The 26,907-nt window shown below is 44.0% G+C and overlaps 1 long non-coding RNA gene across 1 annotated transcript; it reads left to right on the plus strand.

Moving 5' to 3' along the window:
* The first annotated feature begins 7,994 nt into the window (after window positions 1-7,994).
* Window positions 7,995-14,136, plus strand: LOC128851350 (uncharacterized). Its single transcript, XR_008448706.1, has 3 exons — window positions 7,995-8,122; window positions 8,205-8,280; window positions 13,181-14,136. It is a non-coding gene; the product is annotated as an uncharacterized LOC128851350 (long non-coding RNA).
* The last annotated feature ends 12,771 nt before the right edge of the window (window positions 14,137-26,907 follow it).

Genomic DNA, 26,907 nt, shown 5'->3' on the forward strand with positions numbered 1-26,907 from the left:
GCTGGGGGAAAATAAGAAAAATGCCTTCATTCAACTGCAGAAGCATTGTGAAGTGATGTGAGTTTTTATTTAGGGATTTGCAGTGGCCCAGATGCCCTCTCTATTTGTCTGTACTTTGGTTCTGGAAAAAGGATGGCTGCAATGGTTTAAAAATAATTCCTTTGAATAAATCCAAATCTGAAACTCAGATCCAAAGATGTACCTGTTTCTTTTCCTTCCTGCTCAGCTGTTTTAGGATGTTCTGGGTGAGCTGCAGTGGGTTTCGCAAGATGCCAGGACTGCAACATACCTGGGACAAGTCTGCCCTAGATCTGTATCAAAACTTGAAAAGCTGGTTTTATGATGGGGCAACCCCAAACCGTGCTTGATAACAAAGATCTCCAGCTCCCAATTTGGGTCAGGCTCACCTCTTGCCAGAGCAGAGTGAAACATCCCCATGAACATGAGATGTGTTGGGTGAGTGGGGAACAGGATGTGCACAGTCTGTAAGACACTGGCGTGTGAGCATTTTGCGTGCGTATCAGTTTGAAGGAATCATATGACTGTAACATATTTTGCAGGTAATGTTAGAAAAAAAATACAACATTTGAGCAATCCCCTTCATGCCTGAAACACACCAGTTTTTAGAGTGAGTCATGAATTCATGAAAAAAAATCCCTCCCTTCAAGCCCTTAATCAGCCTCAGGAAATCACACTAAGATATAGACTGGCAAAAAAGAAATGTGTCTTTCAGCCTGTGACAAAACATGAACTCTTACTTCTTTCCATCCTCAGCCAAACATTACTGCTACAACAGTGTACATTTAGTTTCCTTAAATCCTAGGTGAAGATTTCAAGGTACAAAATAAATGTGAAGCAGTTTTAAGTGTCTTTTTTTTTTTGTTATTAATTCTATCAAAATCCCAAAAGAAGAACACAGAAGGAGAAAAAAAATTGCTTTTGCAGCAGTCGGAACTTGTCTTGTCTGCTTTGGGTGCATGAATTGAGGCACTGAACATAATGAGATTATTCATCTGCATAAAGGTTGATGGATCAGACCCTGTCTTTGTAAAATATTTAATTACATACCATCAGAATCATGTCAGCTATGAAAAAGCAATAAAAATACTAAAGTGTGTCAGTGAGCAGTAGTAGTATCTGTAGAGATATAAATCCATTAAGCCTTTATGTATATCTCAAATACACCAAAGGCAGCTAGTCTATGCTGGTTAATAATTTGCAAGTACTACACCAGCATCATGAAGAAGATTTCAAGAAATTATTATGCCTGTTTTGCCAATTAGTGCTCAAATTATCCTGCATGATGCCTTACTCCATGCTTTGGGTGGGGAAGGGGAGCCATGGGCCTGTTGTCTGCTACTCATTTCTCCAATTGATGCTCAGGTGTTGTCTCCCTTGCTATGAAGCTGAAGGTTTTATTGCTTTATTTTGATTTATTGGCAAGAAGCAGAAATGATCCCGATGGTAAAAACACAACCAAGGCAATGCACTTCAGTTTGACCTCAAAGTCACACGCATGACAAAGGAAAAGCATGTTGTCTACCTGGGAATAGTTAGTGGTAGGGTAAAACCAGAGCTTTTCCAAAATACAGACTGAGATGACGTGGGTTTTGTCAGTTTTTCTACTGGCAGGCAAAGATGAAAGCAAGAGTCAAGCTGAAAGCAAGTAGGGCATCCTCGTCCCACATGCTCTCGGGGAGTAATCATGGCTCTCGGGGGGGTTGCATCAGTGTTTGGTACAATGCTTTCCAGAGTTGCATCAGCTTGTACTTGCTTTGTGGTGTTGGTAAGAGACTGGAGTGTTAATAACCGTCTCTGTGGGGAAGGTCAGGCAACCCACACTGGAAAGCAGAAACTGAGATAGGAAATACCCAGAACATTTTGGAACAAATGTAAATCATGTGCTTACTCACCCTTCTGTAGCTGGCTCTGCCTGTGTGGGTGGGGTGGAGAGGGTGTGGAGCAGGTTGTGATTTTACTTGAGGTTTGTAAATATAGAGTTAATAGGAACAGGTAGGTAGAACAGTGCTTCCTGCATTTCAATAGCGATACTGCACATAAGTGAAGCTGTCAATCAGACACCAAGATCAAGTTGCATTTCCACAGCAAATTTGTCTTGTGCTGCTCTTCTATACTACCTGTCTTTAGGCTCCATGCAATTTGTTGAAAGCAAAATATGATATTCTATGCATGTGTGCACACACACATTGCACTTCAAGTTCTTTATTTGAATCTCGGTTCAGTACACCAGTCTGGCCTTCAATTGCTTTGCTGATCTTTCTTTCTTTCTTTCTTTCTTTCTTTCTTTCTTTCTTTCTTTCTTTCTTTCTTTCTTTCTTTCTTTCTTTCTTTCTTTCTTTCTTTCTTTCTTTCTTTCTTTCTTTCTTTCTCTTTCTTTCTTTCTTTCTTTCTTTCTTTCTTTCTTTCTCTTTCTTTCTTTCTTTCTTTCTTTCTTTCTCTCTTTCTCTCTTTCTCTCTTTCTCTCTCTCTCTCTTCTCTCTCTCTCTCTTTCTCTCTCTTTCTCTCTTTCTCTCTCTCTTTCTCTCTCTCTTTCTCTCTCTCTTTCTCTCTCTCTTTCTCTCTTTCTTTTTCTTCTTTTTTTTTTTCCCCTTGAGTTGAGTGACTCTAATCTGTACCTAGTACATGCAGTAAATAACATAGATTATATTTGATGGGAAGCAGTGTGCAGAACTCAAGAGCATTTCAAGAACCAGCAAAAGTGCCATGGTTGGCCTCGTAGCTCTTAGGTTGTATCATCTTCTCCTCTTCCCCCTTCTCCTCCCCCACGATTTCCTGATGGCTGCTTTTAGATGGATTTTTATCAGGGGGGAGAAGCACTGATGCAAAGTGGATGACAGCAGATGTGCTCCCTTAACAGGGTCTTTCACTGAATGGCTCTGCTAATCATTATGTTTTGCTCTGTAGGACTTTTTATTCATTTAACAGGTTTATTTCCAGATTACATATTTGTTTTTATAGTGTTTCCTCATAAATACATGCACTGTAGAAAGAGCAGGCCCCACCATATTTCATGCAGTATTTGTTTATAGTAAGTGGGCCTCACTGAACCTGCATATACAGTAAATACCCTTTCAGGATTCCTAGGCAGGAGTGGAGGGAACAGATGGCAAAACAGACCCAGGATTCCCATTTACAAGGGGATCTTCAAATAACACAGGAGGAATGATAGCCATTAAAAAGCCTGCCTTCTAGTGCCTTTATTTTTGGCCATAAAAATTGGATAAATTAGTTGCTTTTATTACTGTGGGGTTTTTTTTGGTTTTTTTTTTTTTTTAATTCCTCATCTACATTCTGTAATAGGCTTTCAAGTTTGGAGTAAATCGAGGTGCAGGCACCTCCTTTGTCGATGTCATCCCTTTGATCCTTCTATTCCCCATCACTTCTTCGTAGCAAGCCAGGGGTAAGAACTAACTAGACAAGAATCAAACATATGTCTCAGACTCATGGCTTCTGAGAGATGCTTGAAAGGCAAACCTGGGTCCAGCGGGAAATGTTGGGAACAGCTGCTAAAGCTCACACCCAGGTTGCAGGTTTGTGCCTTATGGATATGAGAGGGTTGTAAGAAACACTTTGCACCAGAGATTCCTCTCTTGTCCTTCGATGAGGGAGACTAATTTTTATTTTGTTTTGTTTTGTTTCTAAGAATCAAAAGTGAGAATAAGAGGAGGCTGGTCTTCAGTGCTGGAAGAAGTCTGTGTCTCTGTGTAGCAAGTGGAGAAAGAAGTACAAGAAACTTGCAAGGTAGGATATGTCTATAGTACAGGACTCTGTTGTCCTAGGGTTTAAACTCTGCCTGGGTTTTTGGTAGTGCCTCCATTTATACCTGCTGTGACACTTTCCTGCTTGGCTAAGTGCTCCTCTTAGGTGAATGTTTTGAGGGAACCTCACAGCCATTCCCAGCCAGGGCCTCCTCTGTCCGCACCCCCGGCTTTTGGGCAGGGAAAAGGAATTGCCCATGGAGATATATCCACCTAGCCTAGTTAAACAGCCATAGGAGATACCAGTCCCGTGTCCTGATCTCCAGCCAAACCCACCACTTGTGCTGTGTCATCACACAGTATCTTCAGCTGTGAGCAGAATAAAGAACACTGTATTGATAAAACTGTTTGTGGTCTGCAGTCAGTGATTTAGAAAAACCAAACCAGCCTTGAAGCCAACAGACATGGGATATAGTGGAGGCTGTTGGGTTGACACAGCACATTAGAAAATAATTAGGGTATTTCCAGTAACAAAAGATGGCAACCATAAGCCTAGAAAACTGCCAGATGCTTGGAGCTCACAGACTGCCTTGCAGGCTTCCACTCTGGTGGTCAAGTGTCCTAAAAGTTGTGGGCAAAAGTAAAGTTGAGGACATTGGAAGAGAATGCAAGGGCTGTAAGAGGAACCAGCTCCCGTATGTACAACTGCACGGGCACAAAGGCTCAACAAAGCCCCTGAGCCAGACAGGTAAGGAAACATTGGCTTCATGTGTCAAACCTGGATTGCAGTGGTTTGGGTGAGCAGCTTGGGCTGGACCTGGGAACACAGCAGGAATCAGTTGCATGTGGCTAAGTGGTGGCTATGATCTTTTCGTTGTTATGGGTAAAAAATGTAGCTTAAGTGGACTAGGACCTACTCAAGAATTATTCTGGAGGCTCACACAGGGAGATGGCTGTGAGGGCCACTACAGGGCTCTGAGCTGAGTGCAGCTCAGCAATATGGAGTCCACCAACACAGCATCCCCTGCAGCTCAGGCATAGTTTACAGTATGTTCTCCTGTCATACACCTTAGTTTGTGGGTCCTACGATCCTCTCCTCCTCAGTAACTGAACACCTATGTACCTGCTGATGTCAGGATCTTTCTTCTGACAATGAAAAGTCTGTTTCTTCCTCAAATTGCCTCAGCCAGGTGCTTTGCAGCCAGGGGATTTCCTTCAAAATCTCAAATACTGTTCCAGCTAAACATAGCCATCATCCTTCTAGCTGTTGCCTTATATATTTTTTAAGTGTTTTATTTTGAGGGAGGAGGTGGGAGAGGTGACAATAAAGCAAACTCTCCATATTAAACTGTTAAATTCCTGGATTCTGACTAGTCCATTTGTCGGTGTGGTCTTGGATCTTTAGCAAAACCTCATCTGGTTTGCTGGGATATAATATGCACTGCTTCAGAGAGGCAGAGACTGGTATATGGAAAAAACCATGGCTAGAGCTGCCTAAGGCAACCTAAACAGTGCTACCTCAGGTAACGCTGAAGGTGAGCAGAAGTGTCCTGCAGAGTCCCTGCTGGGTTTGGGGATGCGGAGCTTGCTCTCCTCCACCCTGCCAGGCTGTGCCTTGATAGCATCCTGGGAAACACAGATTCATGGAGCCCCCATGTTTCCATATACTGGCAGCAGATCTTGCTGTTTGTGTTCCCACAGCAATTAAGGTGCCGTCATCAGGGCAGAAAATGCTCCAAGGGCAGAGGCTGCAGCTTTCTTTAGCCTTTGCCTTTATGTTCTGCTGGCAAAGGTGCTAATTCTGAAATAGGAAATAATGGGCCTACCAGGGCAGGAGTGGGAAGAAAACCAAGGAGAAAATTGAGATATGCCCTTATGCCTAAACAAATCTGATGACTCCTCCCCTCCCCCCCCTCCCCCGCCGCCCCAAGCAATATTCAAGCTCATTTTGCAGCAAGCATGCATTCTGCACAGCTATACGATGCCAAGTTTTATCCTCCCCTGCCTCCTGCCTGGAAGGCAGCAGCTGGCTGGGTGAATCCTGCAAGATCACACGATATGTCAGTGAACACTGAATTTTGTTTTGTAGGTCCCTGCCTGGGGAATGTACCTAAACACGCGCAAATATTGTTATATCAGCCAAGCTCTCCCAGTGCAGGTTGGTGTGACTTGCATCTCCCTGGTCATCTGAATTTATTGTATGGAGGTGTCAGCCTGCTCTGGGCTGATGCAGTCGCAGTTCACATAAGTGGGGCTTATAAAGGTGGTTATGCTGGTGCACAAAGTGGGCAAGGTATGAATAGATTCATGAAGGTCTCTGCAGGATAAGGAAAGGTTTTTGCAGCCTGCTGTTACCTGATATAGACAATTTGACATGGCCTCTCATCATGGCAGTTCTGAGCAGTGCTCGGTATTCAGAAATAGAAATAGCAACAAACCTCTTCCTTTTCTCCCTTCTCAGTTCACAGGAAAAATATTTTGACTACTTTGAAGGCTAGGACTTTTTTTTAACTGTGTTTGTTTAGATAAGTGAATGAACGAGTGTGTGTGTATGAGAAACGAAAATTGCTGGAAGTTAATTTGAAGAAATCAGCCTTGCATTTGCTTCATTCATTTGAGGCTAAATTCTATTATTGGTCCCACAAATATAATGTGAAGCATTTCTACTGGCTTCAATGAAACATGCATTTTCAACCTCAGAGTCCAAGACTGTAACCATTACTTTTAATGAAAACAGTTATTTTTTGATGTAAAAATCTTGCATTGAAAATTCAAAACAAGCCACTCTAGTTGCCAGGCCGTTGCTGCCAGTGGCCACCAGCTTGAAGTGACCATGTGCTGTAGTTTGGTCTGATAGACAGGATCCACCTGCAGCAGTCTGTGGTTAAGTCAAACTCTTCTGGATGATCTGCGCTCTGTGGAAACAGAGACTTTGCATCATGAGCAGTGGTATGAGCTGGCTGTTGCCATGAAGTCTGGTTATTCCGAAGACTTAAAGCCATACATTTGAAGCAAGTTAGTACTAAATTGACTACTGTACCTTTCATTAGATCTATTATCCACCTAGAGGCTATTTTCACTTTGAAGTGGCATTTGCTCCATAATAAGTAATGTCTCAAAACTCTGTTAATTAAAGTTTCATCTGTTTAGAGGATTTTCTTTTCCTTCCTCCCCTCCCTTTTTTTTTTTTTTTCTTTTCAGAAGCTAGCAATTAGTCCAATAATGTGGAGACATTGTTACTGCAGCTCATTAAATTTGGCAATGCTCACTTGGACCTTTGAGTGCTGGCAATGTCAAGTTGACCTGAAATGCAAGGATTCCATCTGTTGGGAATTACTGATGAATTGGAAATTAAATATAAATATATATATATTTAACTCATTACTTGTGCTGGATTGACAGACCTGCAAGTGCTATCATTTTATGTTCATCGACAGACTAATAAAGCTTCCCTTGGGCTCCCTTCCTCGTGTGGAGGGACTGGCAGCAGGGATGAGAGGAGAAACAGGTGCCGCAGGGATTTAATTTTTGTTCTGTCTGTAGACTACGATGACGAGAGTGTCAGTTTGGGCTGGGTTGAAGTGAATATCTGGGCTAAGAGACAACTGATGCCGTGTGGATAACCAGACAGCCCTGAGATGGTGCTGGCTCTCGGCTGTTAATGCCTCTTATTGAACTGGTGGCCAAGAAATGGGTTTCTGTTGTATTTCCCAGCAGCATCCAGTCATGGCTAGGGAAATTTATGGCAATTTATTCACCACTGGTTAAGATTGTCTTACCTTCTAGCAGAAAATGGAGAGAGGTAGCTATCCCATATGTTTGCTGGGAGTTCCTGGGGTAGTGGTACCTGGGAAGCGATGAATGGGGTGTCTCAGTCCTGGATTACACTGCCAGAGTAACAGCAAGGTGCCAAAACATCGTTCATACATGTTGCCTCACATTGGCATGCTGTTGAGGTATGCTGTCCCATTTCTGGCTGGGTGAGTTGCTGTTGCAGCAAGGAAGGAGTAATAGGGAAGCTTTAGTATGTGTTGACTCCCACAGGCATCAGGTTAATTTGGGATCTCAGTTTTAGGCCCTCCCAGCTGGATCCTCAGCAAATGCAAGACAGTGCCGTGGAGCATGAGCTCTACAGGTTGGCATTGTTGGCCTGACACCCTCTCTCTTCTTCCTGCCTTTGGACAAAAGGCAGGGCCACCCAATGGCTCAAAATGATAAAATTCAACCTGTACCAATACCTTAAATTCTAACATCATCGGTAATTTTTTATAGGAAGAAGAGTCTGAGGAAAACAAAAGAAAAAAACACTGTGAAAGGAGGGAGAAATTACTGACAGCCCTGATCCAAGGCTGTCCAATATGCTCCTGAGCCAGCTGGGAGCGAATGGGCTGCTGGGAGACAAGGTGAGCACAAAACCACCACAGTTTAGGATCTTTCTAAAATGTCTTCTCCTCTGATGGTGTCCTCTTGCCATTTCTTTTGCAGAACTGGTCAAATACGATCTTCTGCCCAAGAAAGAGAGATTTCTGGACAGGTCACCCCTTAAATACAGGGCTGAAAGGTTTGCCAAAAGCAGTCTTTAAATCTTAAGTCTTAAAACACTTGCTATTGCATCCAAAGACCTGCTGACTGTCTGGACCTAGATCCACTTTTAGAATCAAGAATTGCTAGATCCAGGCATAGGAGGCACAGTGGAGCAGATGAAATGGCTAAATACTTATTAATAAAGATTGTTCGCACATTTCCAGCTTAACGGTACTGGCCAAGGAATGCTGGATGTTTCACATCAGGTTAGCAGGATATTGCGGTATTTTGGCTGCTTATCTGAAGTGGAATGGATGGAACTGCCAAAGCTTTTGAAGTTCACTCATGAGATAATATTTTATTAATTTTCTGAGCTGAGGGCACTTTAGCATCTCCCGTGAGACTTCTGAATACTAAATGGATGTAGCTCTATAGGCAGGACTCTTTCAATATTCACTCATTCTCTGTTTAAAAATGTCCACTTCCCATAAATTGTGAGCAGTCTCCTTGGTTTTCTAAGAGTTATCTTCCCTCCAATAAATTAGAAAGTATATCAATTTCCTATTTATGCCCTTTGAATTCAAAGCAGGAGCTACTTAAGCACAAGGGAAGATGCAGTCTGTGTTTGTCTTGTTTGTCTGGTCCACAGAAAATGAGGTTTAAGTCAGAATGAGCTACTGTCCTTCAGCATCAGCTGCAAAAATGATTTGATTTTATGAAAGCACCCAATCCTGCTCCAAGCTACCCTGGTCTTCAGTTGCAGTCTGATCTGCAGAGCAGAGGATGCAGGTGTGAATTCCAGTCACTGCTGTGTGTGGTACCAGCAGGACCAGCCAGTCTAGTCGCCTCCCAGCTCTCATGGCTGCTAAGCCAAGACTCGGATCCTTCAGCTCAGACTTGGCAGCCAGACAGCTGCTCACCTTGTTGCATCGTCCTGGGCAGAGCAGGCTTGCTCCTAATGTAGGAACAGGTACCTGCACGATGATTTCAATCTTTGGATGCCTTGGTTTAATACTGAAGAGTGCTAAAAGAGATAGTGGAGATGGTGCATTCTCAACAGCCAGAGTCTGCCCATCGTTTCCTACTTCCAGCCACAGCTGAATGAGAGCAGGGAAACGTGAGAGAGCATGTGCCAGCCAGTAAAGCGCTTGCTGTGCTAGACTCAGAAAACCTTCCTGAGTGTGTGGGGGTAGGCAGAGCTGCCAGCATGGACTTCTACATCAAAAAGGATGGGCAGTTCCTAGATCTAATGTCTGGTGCATTATAAATAGGGTTAGATGACAGGGAAAAGGGAAAAAGAATACCGAAAAAAGAAGTAAAATTACAGCCTTTGTCCAAAAATATGTTGGTTACATTGTTTCTTTTCCTAAAAAAAGAAAAAAAAAGGGTTGCTTTTTCTGCATTAAGCGTGTCATAGCTGAATGATTATAGTAACACCATGAAAAGAGCCAGCCAGGATGTGACACTTTAGCTTTCAAAATAGCTCTTCCTAAAATAAACCCTTCCCTCACAGACTGCTTCTGTGATACTTATGGGAAAATGTGAACAGACTATTCTTTCTCCCATCTTTCCTTGGAGACTGAGGAACTTTCCATCAGTTTACCTCCTGTAAACTCCTGTCCCTCAGATGGCAAGGCCAAAACCGCAGGAAAATGGTGGGAGTGTAATTTAATATGTTTCACAAATTTACCCTAATGGCACTTTGGAAATCTTCTGATTTAATTTGATTTACTCTGTGCCCACAGAGAATAAACACGTATACCTGCCATTTACATAAAGATCATGCTATTTGCAGAGAATCTGCAAAGCAAAGCAGGACTGAAGTGGACTCTGTTGCAGTAAGGCAGCACACAAGCCCTGTGGCCTCAAGGACTTGCTGTCTTGAAGCACTTACATCCTGAAGCACAAAATGATATTGCAATGTGTCATGGACACCTATTCTCTTTGGTTGTCATTGCATTGCCCACTTGCACCACCTTGGACTGCTCATCCTTCCTCCTGTCCAGATGTTATCCCCTCCTTGGCTCAGCATGCTCATTCCCTAAATGCACATCAAGCAAAGTCAGCTGGGCTGGTAAAAACCTCCCCCGGGAAGGAGCTGTAGCCTCTTTGGCCAGCACGGCTGGACCAAGAGGAAGCTACAGCTCCCATGGCTGCAAATGCATGGGGCTTGTGCTGACTCTCCGTGCTGAGCGGAACACCAGTCAAATGACTGATCTGCTGAGCCATGAACATGTGACACTTCACACAGCATGGCTGGTATTGCTGAAGCATTTATTTCCCTAATTCAATCATTTTATGAATTTGCAGATGCTTCTTCCTGTCTCAGCAGTAAAGGGGAAGCAGTGATAACTGCATTCCCATACACGCTGCATGGGAGCTTGTCTTAAACAAGAAGAAGGATGCGTGTCCCCATGTGGTAGGGACATTCCAGTTTATATCAGAAAAACGTGCCTTCTGCTCAGTTGTTTTCCAGTGCTGTGAGTTCTCCAAATGAAGACAGTGAAGAGCAGGGGCTGGTCAGGTTCTAATGATGTTTACTTGATCTTCCACTAATAAAGTTTAGTGACTTGTGTAAATTATTACACCAGCTACTGCTCTCATGGTATCGCTTTCAGGGAGCACAAGGACCACTTTCCAGTTCTTTCCTGTTGTCTCAGTAGGCGATGCTCCACTGCCCATCACAGTCTTGCAAAATGAGATGTATCGCCACTGCTGGTTTGTCACGTTTGCCTTCTCCTAGCAGATATTGGACAGGTTCATTGTTAGCTACAGACCTAACACTAAAACCAGGTAAGTGGGCATGTTGTAGCATGGAGCTTCTTGAAAGGAAGGGTAAAACAAAGCTGCTAATAGAAAGACTAAAATAATACAGAAGAAGTTTTTACTGGGGTTAGCCTGGCTTTCTCCTTGCTGAATCAAGTAGTAAAGTTTTTATTTCATCAATAAATAAATCTGGTAATCTCTGAACCAGAGAAGTTCAGGTTTCAAGTCACTCCCTATAAAGTGACCCATCACGAGTTACATTGTGAAATCCATGGGAGCAGGCTGCACCTGTACCACACAGCAGAGCACCCAGAACAGGACACTTGCAGTTTGGTGTAAGCTTCCATATCTGATGAGATGATATAGCTTCATGTTCTCGTGAGTGCATTGCCTTATTGGAGAAAGAGAGGAGATTCCTCTGCTCTCTTCCACATACCAGGGAAACAAACCTCATTTTCCAGTGGTTTAGTATAGTAGATGTCCTGAACATATGAATAGATTTATTACAGAAGGAAGTGTTCACCCATGCAAAGGTTTTTCTTGCTCTTTTAGCCTCACCGCTGTCCCTTCCTTGACCCTCTGTTGTGCAGCCGTGACTGCAGCATTTACTTTCCTATTTGGAAACTAGGCTCAGTTGCCATTTGCTCCCCTGCCCTGTGTCTGGATGCACCAGGCTCCTGGACCCTCATCTTTCTCACAGCAAACCCCTCCACCTGTGTATCGTAGCTTGCCTAGAGAGTAAAAGTCAGGTTGATCCTGGGCTAAAGCATGTCAGGCATGGCATGCAATCTGTGGCTGGGAGATAGTTAACATCCTCCCCCTCTGCAGGGAGAGGTTGCAGCTGTCTATCCAGACTGCCAAACTGAAAGGGGATCCAGCCCTCAGAGAAATGTGTCTGTAGTTATTTAATCCCGAAAGGATTATAAAACAAGTACACTCTAGGGAAAATCTCAAGCTCTATCCTTGATAAAGAAAACAAAACCAAACCGCAGAACCAACAACCCCTTCCCCCCCAATGATTTGCAGCAATGTATACCCCTGAACTTTCACTGAAAAATGTTGAAAGGGGCTGCAGGGATGTGGTCAAACTGTTCTCACTGCGTTCTCCTCTGGACCTACCAGCCCCTGTTGGTGCAGTCCATGCTGATGCAGTCCATGCTGCTCCTCTGGAAAGCTGCTTCTGCCTTGGCTTCCACGGTGCTATTATTTCCTGCCTCTCCTCCTACCTCTTTAATCTCCTTCAGGAAGTCCTTTGGAAGATGTTCTTATCTCCCTCCAACTTTGGTATGAGTTTCATCAGCCTGAGTCTTTTATCCCCACCTCTTCCTTCTCTGTATCTTATCCCTGGTTTATCTCAGCTGTGCTCCCCGCTTTGTCTGTTTATGTGTTCTCTTTTTGACTTGTATTTAGACTGTAAACTCCTTGAAACAGGGCCTGTCTTTTTATTTTATACTTTTACAGTACCTCTAGGAACATGAAATCATAGACTGGATCTAAGTCATTGGACAGAACAAAAACATTAGAAGCAAGTTAGTCAAAAAGGCTGCATGGAAATACCTTTTACTTTTTTCAGCAGCAGTCTGAGGCAGTAAAACTTCCATTTGTATAAACACGCTACCACCATTCTCCTGCACAGCACAGCAGGATTGAGCAAAACCACAGGTTCACTCCCTAGCAAGTCACTAGTGGCCTCGCCAACAGCAGACATCAGTTTATTGACAAAGAGGAGGAAGAAGTTCCGTTTCTTTCATGAGTAACACCAAGAAGTCTTGATTACCCTGGCTACATGGGAGATCAGTGTGGTTATGATGATGTCCAGCTGCTGCCATGCATGTCACAACTCACGTCATGCAAGGAATATTTTCTAATGAGCTTTGACAGCAAGGGTTTTGTCTGTGGGTTTTGGGTTTTTTTGGGTTTTTTTCCTACTTTCCTCTTTGGAGGGTTCTGAGAAGTACTAAATGTTTGGTAAAAGAAGAACAATCTGGATGTCTTGATTTAAACACATTTTATATGTCAGTTGGCTTTGGTCAGCACTTTTTTCTTGACTCCATTGAGACCTTCAGTGAAGTTTCTTGTTATTCTCATGCTGGTACCTATTCCTGCCTGCTTTACCAGATCCTATTCAGAAGACAAAACAGTGTTTTGATTTGTTTCTTTTTTTTTTGCAGGAGCTTCTGGTTCTTTTCCACAACCTCTTCTCTGAAGAGTTATATGAGCAAACAACTGCCTCATTAATTTTAAACAGGCATGGCCCCGTAACCATTCATCTCTGAAGGCTGCAATTAACCTTCAGCCAGTGCGAGCTCATTTTGGCGTTTGATTCTTTGATTCCTGTGGAGTTTCCCAACTATTCAGGAGGGTGCTGGGATCTTCACAGAGCCTGGTCATGCTGTGCAGATATCTTCCTTCTCCCTGACCTCCCTCCAGCAGCCTAGAGCATCCACACAGCAGGCGCCAGCCAGTGTTTTCCCGAGTTCTGAATACAACTGACCATAGACAGTAACCCAACCTTACCATTTCCCCCTCTACTTCCCAGACCTTCAACTGTAAGTAGTTTTCTTTGCGGTCTTTGCCACCAATGAGGGAATCCAGCCCTCCAGGCATCTTTGAAATTTTTCCCATGACATACAAAAGGAAGTAGCAGATGATTTATTAAGATCTAGTAAACCATTAATTCACTCATTCAGGACCCAACTAATATGTTTTGCTACATCTTTTATTGAGCCACTTCTGCTCTATTGATGGGATGATTACCTGTTTCTAAAAGTAACTGCAAATTACCCAACCACCTGATATTTTCCTGAAGAAAGACAAACGATAAATCGATCAATGGAAGAAAAGTATTTTTAGGGTGAATGACACATGACTCTATTTATGCAGGATACATCTGAAAGGCAACAATCTGAATGGGAAATACTGGACCAGAATCTCTGGTCTTGTATGGAGACGTGGCTCTACTCACTGCACTGTCTTAGCAAATTTGTCTTGCTCCATCCTGATGTTGCACTTGGGGCCACTGCTGTTACCTAAGCATGTCAATAAAAAAGTTTCCATAATAGTGATAACAACAGTAGCCAGTCATTAAAATTCTGAAATAATTCATACAGATAATTTTTATGAGCCATATGACTGCTTGGACTGGAAACGTTCCATCTCTTTATGCAATGCAGTCTTGGAGGCCAGTTCTTTGTCTTTCTGAACATCAGTTTCCCCTTCTGCAATAAAATGAGAACATTTTTCTCAGGATCAGGACTAGAGAACAATTTTACAGCAAAACAGGAGTTGGACAATTAGTCAGAGTATGGGTTATTTGACATATAATAGGCCTGTTGTGGGGGAATGTATGGAGATTTACATATGGACTAATGAAAACTGGGAAAGGGAGCCCCACTCTACCCTTTATTTCCTGTTTTGTTCTGTGGGTGTTTTTCCTCACTCTGTTAATGATGCTGTTAAACAAAGCTTGCAATGAGTGCCTATGAGGAGTGACTTTATTTTTACTTACTTGAGCCATGTTGACTTTGAAAAAAGTAGTGATAACTGCCTGCTAAGCATAACGAAGACCTCTGACATTTCATGGTACTGGAATTCTGTATTACACTAGGGGAAGCATATAGGATGGGTTTTATCATCGAAGTCCACCATTGTTTATCCCCTGTACATGGTGGTTTCAAACACTTGCAACCAAAAGAGGTAGTTAAGGAACAGAATCATAGATTTTTTTGGGTTGGAAGGGGCCTTACAGATCATCCAGTTTCAGCCCTCTTGCCATGAGGAGGGACACCTTCCACTAGACAGGTTAATCAAAGACTCATTCAGCCTGGCCTTGAACACTTCCAGGCATGGGACATTCACAGCTTCTCTAGGCAACCTGTTCCAGTGCTTCACCACCCTCACAGGAAAAAATATCTTCCTTATATTTAATCTAAATCTCCCCTCTTTCAGCTTAAAACCATTACCCTCATCCTATTACTACACTCCCTGATGAAGAGCCCCTCCTCATCTTTCCTGTAGCCCCCTTTTAAGCGCTACAAGATCTCCTCAGAACCTTCTCTTCCCTATGCTAAACAAGTGCAACTCACTTGGCCTGTTCTAGAACACCTGGGAAGTGCCCCAGCCCTCTGATCACCTTCATGGTCCTCCTCTGGACTTCTTTAGCAGATCCAGGTCCTTCCTCTGCTGAGGACTCTGGAACTGAAAGCAGTCCTCCAGATGAGGTCTGACAAGAGCAGAGTGGAGGGGGAGAATCACCTCCTTTGACCTGCTGGTCACACTTCTTTTGATACAGCCCAGGATTTGGTTGGCTTTCTGGGTTGTGAGTGCACACTGCCAGCTCATGTTGAGCTTCTCATCCACCAGCACCCCCAAATCCTTCTCTTTAGGGCTACTCTCAATCGATTTTCCACAAAGCCTGTATTTATGCTTGGAATTGCCCCAGCCAAGCTGAAGGAACTTGCACTTGGCTTTGTTGAACTTCATGAGGTTTGCGCAGGCCCACCTGTCAAGCCTCTTGAGGTCCTTCTGGATGGCATCCTTTCCCTCCAGTGTGTCAACCACACCACACATCTTGGTGTTGTCAGCACACGTGCTGATGGTGCCCTCAATCCCACTGTCCGTGTCTCTGACAAAGATGTTAAACAACACCAGTCCCAGTACCGAACCCATAGGAGCACCACTTGTCACTTGTCTCCACTTGGCTGTTGAGCCATTGCCCACAACTCTTTGAGTGCGAGAAGTGTTTGTATTTGTACTGCACAAATCCACACAGACCTGACCTTTGAGCAAGAGGATAGTTTTTTAGTTCCTGGGAATTATCTTGTGCTTTAGTACCACGAGAACTGGCCCAAGGAATTTGCCATCTGGAGATCTGATCCTGCAGCTGAAGGGGCACAGGGAGTCGCCCGTATTGCCACAGACCCAGCACTTCAAGGTTTGCTTATGTAGATCCAGAGACAGCACTATGGCCCAAAAAAGACATGCAGAGACATAGCAATGCAGAAGGTAGCTTCTCCTAGCGTGGCCTAAAGTAAGATATAGGAAGAGGAGACTATTTTATACAGTAACTGTGATGGCACTGATATAATTTTGTGGATCCAAATTTAAACATTGTATGAGCTATCAGAGCTCTCTTGAAAAGTAGAGGCTTACACACAAAGACATTGATGCCAAGCTTATACACCATCTTTTAAAATTATAGAAGTGTTTCCTTCACAGCACAGATTTTTGTTCTGTGACTCTTTTATAAGCTTTGTACATGCTGTAATCCCTTCTCAAGATACCCACCTTTATGCCTGTGGTACTTAAATTTGAAAGATGACTTCAGACATCTCACATCTTCAGCAGCAGATTGAACTCGAGCTTGGCATGTCTTGTTTAGTTTAGAAGTAACGATAATGTTACCAATCATTAGAATAGATGGCAGTCTATTTAGTTTATTCTCTAACAGCTGCAGCAAATATCTATCATAGTTCAATTTTAACTGTTAAATACCCCATTTTAAATGAGTTAGCAAATATTTGTGGTGCAAATCTCAGTGTTAATTTAAACTGATTTTGGTAAAATCTGAGCTCCCCTAGTACACACTCCCTATACTTTCCTTTTGCCTCTCTTGGGCCAGAGTAATTTAAAGCTCATTTTCCTTAACCAGGGAAACAGAGCTAATGTAATAAGCCTCTTAAGGTTTCTGTAAGCCAGAAACATTAACTGGGATATCTCAAACGCTGAGACTATTTCAGCACACTGGTCTTCATTGCTGTTATCATAATTGCATTTGTGTTTTAACAGTATGCATTTTGAAAGGTTGTGGCTGCACAATGTCAGGTTTGTGGAGGAGGAAGCATCCCTCTTTCCGCAAGACACCCCTCCAACCTGCACGCCGTCCCACATGCTGCAGCCCTGAGCCAATGTGCCTAGTGTTCCTGACTGCCAAGTGCCCTTGTGCTGGGAAGAGAGCCACGCTGTAAATTACTGTCACATGTGAGTGGGGAGTGTTTCTTCTTGCCAAGGATTACAGTTGTGCCTTTAGTTGAGGAGGTTGTTTTGGGGCAGTAAATTTTGCTGTGGTCTGTATCTGTCTCCCTCCTTCTCTGCTCTCCTTTTCTTGCTGAGTAGGAAATGGCTGTCCTGAACAGCCAAGCCCTGATGGCCTCTCAGCTTGAGATTATCTTTTGCTCCCATTTTTGCAAGAGGGGTATCCAAAAGAGGGATTATGAGGAGCTGGTTCTTCACATTAGAAGTACATAGATTACTACATCCCAGATTGTCATCGGTGCTCTGCATCTCACAGACAGTGACAAAGCAGTGGCTGCCATAGCACAGTTCGCGTTGCTGACAGTTGTCCTGGGCAGCAACCCTGGCCAGGCAGCACCGTTTTATCACCTGAAGCATTTGAAGAACATCTGTGCTCCAAAACTGGGAACTAGCGTGGGAGAAAGGGAACTCAGGGGACAGCCGATGGGGGACATTTTTCTCAGGACCAGGACTCCCTAGATGTTAAAAAAAAAATATTCTTGACAGATTATTTGCTTTTGCTGCTACAGTCGTTAAACAGTACATTAAGTTGGATAATGTGAGAACTACCAGCTTCGTGACCTGGTTGTGCATAAATCTCCTGCCTGCTCTCATCAACTTTGAATCTTGTGAGCTTCAGTGCCGTGCCCTGCCTGATGTGAGCAGGGGTATAAACACTGCCTGGTATTGCATTCGTTGTCTCTTCTTGCCCCAGTTGAGGATAAAGCTTTTTTGGAGGCTGGCCTCCACATCTGAAATGTCACCCTGGGCGCTGGTGCGAGGTCGCTCTCACATAAATAGTTACAATTTATGTGAGGGGCAGGCTTTATCAATAGACTAAGCTGGACCCATGGTTAATCCAAGACAAACAGATGGCTCAGTATAAGGTTAATCAATTACTGTAGAGGACAGGAAGTCAATTGCTGTAACACTCCTATGCTTATGAGCATTTACAATACATAATATTAACGTCAGTAGCAAGTCTGTAGTATCTGTTAGTCGTTCATTAACTCTTTAGAAATGTTACCATAGTGCAAATTGTGAGTTAGTAGATGATGGTTAGAGCTATTCAAAACCCTCATATTTTCCCTATCAGAGAATGGAAAATCCAGACATTCCAGATTTCAGTTACAAAAAAAAGCCCAGAGTGAAGTTTGCAGTGTCGTCCAGGCATTCCTCACAGACCTTGTCAGACTGGACTGTTCTAGTGTTTCATTTGACTAAAATATCACCAAAATTCTTACTTTGCATACTCTATGACAAAGCATAATCTCTTACAAAGCAGCTATCCAAACCAAAAAAAGCATATTTTGATGTTACTGGAAAACAAGGTTTTCATTGATTCAAACTAAGCTTTGCAGTTTTTGACATTTTCATTTTGCAGAAGATTAAAAGGAAAGATCTTAGTTTTCATCCTTATTCTGCTCAGGAACACAATTAGCTGGAAAAAAAATGGAATTCCCTTAGCAGCTAGCAACTCTAGTGTTTCTACATGCTTCTCTGAAAAATAAATGGGATTACTTTGTTTAAAAACTGCTTTTAGCAACCTCTGTTAGAGCCCTAAAATACACAGGAGGGCATGATCCTTCTTCCTTTGAAGTCCCCGGCACAGTATCCATTGACTTCACAGGGAGTGGGATTGCCTGAATAAATGTATTGCAGTATGAATGTCTACCCTGACACTGCACAAAGTCACGCTGAAAGCCACTTGATGTCATTCTAATCCTGTCTCCTCACAGTGGTGTTCTAGAGAATAGGGTTGGGTTTTTTTTTCCCCTCCTCCATATTTATTATTTGCAGAATGAACCAGTTAACAAATAGAAAAGACAAAGCTGAACGACTGTGTCATTAATCTCCAAAGTAACTTGGTCTGCTGCTGAAGTGATCAACTGCTCTGTGCAGCAAGCGCTAACAAGGGTATTTTAGCTGGCGGTGCTTTAATGTGCTAACAAGAAACACTTTAGCTGGGCGTACAACTGAAGTGTGCAGCTTAGCCTTGGAATGCCAGTCCTGTGAGGCTGGCAGAAGCCTCTGTAGTTGTCAGGGTTTTTATTTGAAAACCTCACAGTGCTTCGCCTCTGAGCAATCAGAAGAGCAAACAGTTGTCTGGATGTAAAGAAGGAACTATGGTACACAGGCACCAACACTGGCAACTCTAACAGCTTCACTCACGTAACACCACAACCTGAGCACAGGACTGCCAAATGCAGCTTTTACCCCACAGCTTGTCCCCACTGGATAAGCCACAGAGGTGTGAATGGTGGTGTAGCATGGCTGTGTCTGTCTGAGCTGGAAGGCCTCTGCTGCTGGTGAGGACATTGGTGGCTGCAAATAAGCCCTTTATGAATTGTCTCCAGGGAATAATTACAGCTAAACCATGACATTAGCTGCAGCCTTTTGTGCTTGCGGTGCCCACAGAAGCACAGCTGCAGTGAGTGCAGGGATATTGTACTCTTTGGCTTGGTGAGCAGAGAAGAAGGAGGAAATATTACCTCCTCTCTGCTGGGCAGCCCAAGGGCAATGCTGAACACAGCGGTCCTTGTGAGAGCTAGCCCTGGGGGTTTAAATAGGGCGAGATGGGGAGTTGCTGCCCAGTGGACATCTGAAGGTGCCAGGTTGTCCTAGGGACGCCAGCTCTAGCCTACCTAAGGTATCATGTAGGCATTTTGCTCTTCATTGGACCACTCACATAAACTCAAATATACCAGATAACAGGCTTTAGAAAGATAACACCATTGCAGTGGAAAACGGGAATAATTTCATACTGACTACAAAAAAATGTGGCTACACTTTGACCTGGAGCAGGACTAAAAATGCACAATCCTTTTTAATGCATGCTGGCAACCCTGCTGCTGGGAGAGGACTGAAAAAACCCAAAAGGATAAGCTGCCCGTGTTAGATACCTTGGTTGATCACAGAGACAGAAGACTGGCCATTGATTCGAGGTTATGCCGTAATATAGCCTATGAGGAACACAAAAGTGAAAGTGGCCTTTGAAGCTTTCCTGATTTCCCTCATGAAGATATGTCTTGCCCACTGGAGCATCTCAGAAATGCAAGTGTCTGCCCAGGGCAGGCAGCAAACAGCCCCTCTGCCTCTACCACCTACAAAAGGCAGCTCCCACATGAGGACTGTGCTGGTAGGTCTCACAAGTTTCCCACACAGGACTGTGCTGTTACAGCTTGCAGCTCACTCTTTCCAAGCTGCTCATAACCTCTGTGTCTTCCAGAAAGTATTTGTGGATGCTAAGAAACACACCTCCTGAACTTCTGAGTGCTTTTCCACATCAATTCAAATCTCTCCACTTACCAAGATCATCTGTCACTAGGTAAGTTAGGCGATGCCAAATTTTCTCCTGTCTCCCACATCTAAAACTGAAAGATGCTAAACCAACGAAGTACAGGCTGGTGGCAACAAGAAAAAGCCAAGTGTCACTCTGGCACTCTTTGTGTTCGGCCACCCCAGAACACAGAAAACATCAAGGAAAGTCCTGGGCTTTTATTTTTTTGACAGTTAATTTGCCTTGGCTAGGGCAAGGTTGTCAGTCTGTTTGACCAGCTAAGGGGTATGGTTTCAATAAATCAGTTGTGAAAAGAAATACCAAGCCTGTAGGTTGCTGATGTATGCTAAATAGGACTTTCTTTTGCTCTAAAACACACTGGAAGGTTGCAGCACATCACGTTTCACTTTCAACTGGCTCAGCGTAAGCTTTGAAAAACGAAAACCCCCTGATGTACTCCTGTTAATCATTGATATGGTCTTTGATCTGTTTTCAGTTCTGTGTAGCTGATTGACTCTTCCCTACTTTTTTTACCAGCTTTCTTTTTGTGCTTTTCTTCTCAATATATCTGTTCTCCATCACAGTCTGAGCAAGTGGGAGTAGCCATAACAGCAAGAGAAAGTGTATTTTTATAGTATTTCTCATCAAATAGTAAATGTTGTGCAGTAAATTTCTAGTACTGCTCAGAAGGACAAAAAGAATTTGGAATAATATCTGAACTAACCACACTCTCCTCCTCTGCAGGTGTTTCCAGCTCCTCTGTGACACAGACAACATTTTGCAGGAAAAGCCTTGTATGGTTACCCAATATGGGATTCCTCAAATGCATTCCTCTGAAAGCTGCCAGAAAAGCACCATGGTTTTAAAGCTGAATCAAGTGCAAGTGAACACACTTTGGACACCAATTCCTCCATCAGCCTTTAGCCAAGCCTGCTTGGATTGCTCTGTGGCCTCTCAATTGATGGCACAATAAACTGGGGCATCCGCAGTTGCCCCAGAAGCAAGTGTCTCTAAGAGGGATGCCTGAAGACAATATGTTTCTGCCATTCTGCTAGATTTGCAGTAGATGGAGAGGATTGCTGCTGTGGTCAATAGTCTCCAAGGGCATCAGCTCCTGTGAAACACAGTTAGTGGAAACATGCAAAAATGCACAGAGTCCTGGTGGTTTTGGTGATGGTCTTAAGTGTCCACCTTAGCTCCAATTTCTCTGATTTTTCATAAGACTCAGAAGTAGCTTTTGGTTTGTGCTAAATGGGTGCTAACCAACTGATCACCGTGCCATCACACTTGCTATCTTTCCATTACATTGGTGTTGCTGACTTCCTCCCAAGTACTTTGCTATGTCCCTTACCTGTGATGCTCCAGATGAATTAATACCAGAATTATACCACTCCACCCCACCTGCCTAACTGCATGGGTGTGCATGCACCCCTTTGGTCCTGTACTCTGCTCTCACACAGGCTTTCCACAAACACTTCTGCTTTGTTAAACACATTTAAATGCAGGCGATGCTAAATTAATATAAAACACAGTTCAAAGGGATTTGAAGCAAATAGCTGGGCAAAACACTCCCTCCTGAGCCACGCTTGCTTCTGACACCATGGCACAAAGAAGGGTAATGAGCAAAGTTGGCCTACTTGGCTTCTACTGCTGCAGGAATTAGCAATGTTTTTCTGTTTGCTGTTTAAGCAAGCTGGAGAATAGGTTAGTGGTTCAGGTTCATCGCCGTTTATGTGGAAGGCAGTCAAAACACTAAACAAACCTCAGCACCGTAAAAGCATCACAGAGACGGAGCAGTCAGTCCATGTAAATACCCTAAATCCACCTCAAATTCTCTATGGCTGCAGTTAAAGTGAGAAAGGGCTGTTAAAGGCACTCTTACATTCACTGATAAAGCAAATGTTTACCAGATACAGGAACCAGTCTTCCTTCTGTCCTCTTCAGAGTAAACTGCCTGATAGAGTAGAAGACAGAATTAACTCTTAGTGCTGTGTCCAGGACCAAAAGCCCATGACAAAATAAAGTTACTAAATTCACTCCTGAGAAAACTGCTTAATCATTTCACATGTATGGGAGGCACAAACCTCAAATTGCATGTTTGGCAACATATGAGGGCTATATACATATACAGTCAGCTGATGTTGTTATTTCCTTTAAATGAGGTGTCTTCTTTTTCTCTATTTTCGATGCAGTTCTCCAGGGAGATTAATTTGTATGAAAGTAGAGTGCTAATTGCACAAAACAAGCTGGGGTACTGCAGAAGCATAATTAAATTTTAAAAAGTGTGGTGTTAATACAATTGTGGTGCTAATTAAATAAAATTGGTGACAAGTGTCTAAGGCAGAGCAAGTGTAAGGAGAAAACCTGACAAAATGATGCATTTAAAAATTCTTGCAGATATTATAGTTCACTGGTAACTGAGCAGAATTAAAAGTAATTGTACATGAAGTGCTGTGCGAGCGCCTGATCTTGCTCTCAGTAAAGTGGGACTTTTGCCAATTCAGACTCTAATGTTCCATAAATTGCTGATAGGAAAGCAATAGGCTCATTTTATTTCTGCATGTGTTTAAGCAAAGACTAAATCAGGACCAGTCAAACAGACTCAAGACAACAAACCCCTCAGAAACATCTACAGTCATACCTGGGGCACACTGACTGGCCTCTGATTTGAAGGGAATTACTGCTGGTCCGTATGCTGAGGGGACCTGGAGATGGCATGGAACTGGCTGTGCCAGTGGCACATCATGGCTTTGACCTCAGCAGTAGCTGGCTTTCTAGATCAAGGGTACATCATCAAGGTCTGTCCTCTACCCTCTGCAGAGCAGGGGGGACTTTAATCAGCATCCTGGCTCAACTCCCTTCCTTTTTGGCATTTATTAGTGGCTCACAGGAACCTCATGACGCCTACAGCAGCCCCAACTTCCTCTTTGAGTTTGGCTGTCCCCAGCATTTTCCTGCTCAGCGTCCTCTGATCTGGTTCCCACCTTTTTCAGAAGGTCACTCCTACTGCCCAGCTGCCCTAGAGACTTTATGCCAGCCATACCTTCTGCCCTGACACTGTGGTTTCCATCACCAGTATCCAAAGGGAGCCCTGTCAAGAGCTCTGTCGATCTCCTGCTGTCCCAGGACACTGGAAAGCTGCTTCTTGTGAACCCTAAGATTCCTCACAATTTGTGTTGATGGAGGAAATCTCCCACCCCCACCTTCCACCCACAAACCAACAACCCCAAGCCATTTCTAGCCTGTGTGGTCCTGAAATAAATAAAAAAACCCCTTTCATATGTGAAACAAGGCAGCCTTGTCTTCCTGAGTCAGCAGCCTAAAACAATAGCTAGGAGGACTCACCTCATAGCAATTTTTACCCTCTCGGGGTCATGTTATAATACAGTAGACCCCGAGCTGCGGTTTTAAAAATTCATTGGCTTCTTCTGGGAAGCTGGCTCAAACAACTTCATCAAGTTTGCAGGAAATTAGTTGTGAGCCTACATACAATGGGAATTTTGCCTTTGCCTTCGCTGAGATCAGGACCTTAATGCCTACAGAAGAATTGACAGCTCTGTCACTTGCTGGAGCAGAGGAAGCAGGGGGGATAAGAGACTGCTCTGTGCAGGTGGCTCAGCCAAGTAAAAAACAGAAAAGAAAAAAGTTCTCTCTTGGGTCAGCTCATATTTTATGGCTGGTGTTGCTGTTCGACGTTACTGGCCAAAATAAATAGCTGAACACACAAATTGCTGTCCTTGGTTTTATTCTTTTTACATTTTAGGAATGATAAGGCTCAGGGAGAGCTCTCCACCTGCAATGTGATGCCTCTGCACTTTATCGAGGGGGTTTACCCTGAGCAGGGTCTGTGGGGCTTCACCATTCATTGCAGCTCCTCACCTCACTGGTGACTGATCCTGCCCTTCTCTCTGCTCTCCATGTGAGTGCTGCTGGGCTGCAGCGGTGTGTGTCATTCATTATAAACATATTTTTAATCCCAATTCCAGTTTCAGAATCACAGAATCAGAATCACAGAATCACAGAATCACACAAGGTTGGAAAGGACCCATTGGATCATCGAGTCCAACCATTCCTAACACTCCCTAAACCATGTCCCTAAGCACTTCATCCACCCGTTCCTTAAACACCTCCAGGGAAGGCGACTCGACCACCTCCCTGGGCAGCCTGTTCCAGTACCCAATGACTCTTACTGTGAAGAATTTTTTTCTGATATCCAACCTGAACCTCCCCTGACGGAGCTTCAGGCCATTCCCTCTTGTCCTGTCCCCTGTCACTTGGGAGAAGAGGCCAGCTCCCTCCTCTCCACAACCTCCTTTTAGGTAGTTGTAGAGAGTAATAAGGTCTCCCCTCAGCCTCCTCCTCTCCAGGCTAAACAACCCCAGCTCTCTCAGCTGCTCCTCGTAAGACTTGTTCTCCAGCCCCCTCACCAGCTTTGTTGCTCTTCTCTGGACACACTCCAGAGCCTCAACATCCTTCTTGTGGTGAGGGGTCCAGAACTGAACACAGTATTCAAGGTGCGGTCTCACCAGTGCTGAGTACAGAGGGAGAATAACCTCCCTGGACCTGCTGGTGACCCCATTTCTGATACAAGCCAAGATGCCGTTGGCCTTCTTGGCCACCTGGGCACACTGCTGGCTCATGTTCAGTCGGCTGTCAACCAGCACCCCCAGGTCCTTCTCTTCCGTGCAGCTCTCCAGCCATTCTTCCCCCAGTCTGTAGCACTGCATAGGGTTGTTGTGCCCAAAGTGCAGGACCCGGCATTTGGCCTTGTTAAACCTCATCCCATTGGTCTCGGCCCAGCGGTCCAGCCTGTTCAGATCCCTTTGCAGAGCCTCCCTACCCTCCAGCAGATCCACACTTCCTCCAGCTTAGTGTCATCTGCAAACTTGCTGAGGGTGCACTCAATGCCTTCATCCAGGTCATTGATAAAGACATTGAACAGAGCTGGACCCAGTACTGAGCCCTGAGGAACTCCACTTGTGACTGGCCTCCAGCTGGAGTTAACTCCATTGACCACCACTCTCTGGGCCCGGCCATCCAATCAGTTTTCAACCCAGGAGAGTGCGCGCCTGTCCAGGCCAGAGGCTGACAGTTTCTGAAGCAGAAAACAGAAGACAGCAGAAGACAGCTCCTAGAATAAAATTGCTGCTGTGTTTCAGCCTGGTGCTTTTATTCACTTTCCTGCATCTGAGTTCATCATCCTTCCTGCCTTCATTAGTGTGACTCTTGTTTTGTCTCTGCGGTCTTTGCATAATAGCCAGCATGTTTCCTCATCTTCTTCTCAAAAGCAGAGCTTGATGCCATGTGTAAATTACCTCTGGGTTCTGCTAAACTCAGTCCTTCTTCATACGGAAAGGCAAGCTATAACTGAAGGAAAAAGAAAACATAGGAACCCATAAAAACATGAATTGGCACAAAGTTTTCATTTTCCTAAGAGTGCTCATCTCAATGGCAATGTCAACCACAAGGGCATGAGTTCCTCCTTCACAACAGTGTTGGCCTTGCCAGGCTTAGTTCATAGTATGACTAAAGCCTTTTCTTTGCTGTTTTCTTGCCTTAAGATGCGTTGTGTCCATTAATTGCCCTAGAGGTAGAACTTACCACTAAGACTGGCCCTGAGAGTTAATGATTAGCCTCAATTGGGTGTTAGGGACAGATGGTCTCTAAATGTGGCTTGAGGGCTTGTCCTTGTAGCACCGGCATAGATTCAGAGCATATACCTAGACTCAGCTTGTTTCCATGTGCACATCACTTGTAGGCAAAAGCAGCCCTAAAAGAGACTCAGTAGCTGGAGTGTTTCGTCTAAGTCAGAAGCAATATCCACAGACATCCCTTTCTACCGTTGTCATGCAGAACTACCATAAACACATGGGCTGTAGGTTGTGCCTGAGCCTACAAGTACAAATTTCCCAGAAGCAGCAGCTTTTCCACATGGCCTTGGTCTGCACATGACACCTGGCATGACTACTGCCCATGCCACGTGACGGGACTGTGGCTGCCCTGTCGCTGCCCAAGTTTTGGGCTTGCAGAAGGGTGATTTCAGTAGTGTTGGTGCCCCAGCAAATGCTTTGCATCCCAGTACAAGCAGGAGGGTGTCATGGGGCAATGGATGCTGGTGAGCGAGGTAGGTGACCAAGGACGGGGGCTGAGGTAGCTGGAGAAGCCATGCCAGCAGATGAGACATTCCAGGTAAGAGTGTATCGGTCCTGCATAATTTCTACTGCTTTCCTAAGCCATTCTCCAGGCTCAGACAGTCTCCAGGGTGCTATGGGCTACTTTTGTTGAGTAAAAAAATCCCAGCCCTCCTGCTTGGATCCTTGACTACAAAGTTTCTGAGCATCGAAGGTAAGACCAAACATTAGAGAAGTCTATGTATACAGCAGAAACTTTGTGAATTCACACTAACAGCTGAGGATGTTTTATAGCCTTTCTGACACTATGAGTTACTGGATAAATAGGAAAAAATAAGAGATGACATATCATAAAATGGACTTCTATTCCTCTTATTTTTACAGCTGCAGCTTAGTGTACTCACTTATGACTGAAGAAGTAAATTGATGTAGTATATCTGTATGCTACATTCCTAAACAAACCAACATTCATGTA

This window comes from Cuculus canorus, chromosome 2 (assembly GCF_017976375.1).
Source record: "Cuculus canorus isolate bCucCan1 chromosome 2, bCucCan1.pri, whole genome shotgun sequence".
Lineage (NCBI taxonomy): Eukaryota > Metazoa > Chordata > Aves > Cuculiformes > Cuculidae > Cuculus > Cuculus canorus.